The 1,468-nt window shown below is 43.5% G+C and overlaps 1 long non-coding RNA gene across 1 annotated transcript in view; it reads right to left on the bottom strand.

The window, feature by feature from the left end:
- Nucleotides 1–675: 675 nt before the first annotated feature.
- The window catches only part of LOC104989935, a 6,514-nt gene continuing 5,721 nt past the window's right edge, over nt 676–1,468 (bottom strand). Inside the window, exon 3 of the long non-coding RNA XR_825439.1 lies at nt 676–816. This is a non-coding gene — a long non-coding RNA (uncharacterized LOC104989935). The remainder of the gene's footprint in view (nt 817–1,468) is intronic.

Below are 1,468 nucleotides of genomic sequence, written 5' to 3'. Positions count from 1 at the left end.
AATCCTTGTTTGAAGACTCAGGTCCCCGATGTTTCATAAGGTTTGAGTCTCCTTCAACCGTAGACCCAGTTTCACTGCCTGAATACCTTCTCACTCCACCATAAATACTCCGGTAATTATTGGAGCTGGAGCTCTTCCTTAAGGCCTGACTCATTTTATTATACATGGAAAGCTCCTGTGTATTAACCATATCACGGTATGTACAGAACAATGATGGCTGGAGGGCGTCTCTTCCATTATCATCAACATTATACATCTTGGAATGGAGAGAAAATATCTCTTGTGGGAAGAAAAATGACCCCCTGCTCACGGATCCCTCAAATTGATTAAATTGTGAGTTTGCCCTCTCACTGTTAAATTGTAGGTATTCAGACATGCTTGAATGCATGTTTAGTCGAAGCCTACCTTCAGAATTGTCTGAATGAGTATTTGCAGTAGAGACTAGATTACCTTTCAGATTTTCCATGTTCCCTTTTAGAGAACATGTATCTTTTAAAAAAGGATGGACATCTTTTCTTAAACACTTACACTTCTCAGTCGACGTTGAAGACTGAACTTGGTGTTTTTCCCAATTTGACACACGTTGATCATTTATTTTTCCAGTAACATTAGCATTACGTATAACTGTCTTCATTTCTTTATGTCCATATAAACATCCTCTCTGTCTTTCATTTACCCTCGTATATTCCCAGTCTTTCAATAAATTTAGGTTTCGGAGGTGAAATGTTTGACATATTCTTAGGTTGGCTTTGGGGAATACATCTTCTAATGCTGGATTCTTCAGCAACAAATCTTGGGTGTCTTGTGGAGACATAGCTGAAAGATACCAAATAACAAGTAATTTTCCCTGCTATTCTCAGTGAATGCCTTTAAAGATTTAGAGAAAATTGATGACCATCGCTAGTTTAAAAGTAAAATAGAGACCAAAGGATCAAGAAGCCAGAGGCTTAGGCAGATGTGGAGCTCATGTCTCTCTCCACAAATGAGTGAGAAATGGAACAATTCTCACAGAGCCCAGCTGAACCCTAGCAGAGGCCCTCGGAAATCTGAAAAGACAAGAAAGATTCCTGCTGAGCTACGTAGGACAAACGAAAGAGGAGAGCAGGAAGAAGGAAAAGGAAGAGGAGAGAAATTGGGTTGGGGCCTGCAACCCTGTGGGTAGATGAAAGTGAGGAGAGGTCTCCATATCCCGGGAAGCCCCTCACTGGGGGAGCTCAGTCTGGAGAGAAGGAGAGCCTCATTCTCTGTGGGAAGAGAACACAGCCATCAGCGTGTGGCAGCAGGACAGAGTGAGACCTGCACACAGGGTACTGACCTCAGCCTTGCCCATCCAGCCTTAGAGGCTTGTCCACCAATGCAGACAAGAGCTGGGTGCTGAAAGGTGGGGTTTGGAGAGCAGATTGAGGCAGACGACTGCTGTTGGCTGTGAGGAAATAGCATGAAGTGATGGGAGTGAGGGAGGAGCTCT

Source organism: Bison bison, unplaced genomic scaffold, assembly GCF_000754665.1.
Source record: "Bison bison bison isolate TAMUID 2011002044 unplaced genomic scaffold, Bison_UMD1.0 scf7180017847085, whole genome shotgun sequence".
In the NCBI taxonomy this organism is placed as follows: Eukaryota; Metazoa; Chordata; class Mammalia; order Artiodactyla; family Bovidae; genus Bison; species Bison bison.
The sequence above is the reverse complement of the archived record's forward strand: the minus strand, read 5'-3'. Positions and strand labels throughout refer to the sequence as shown.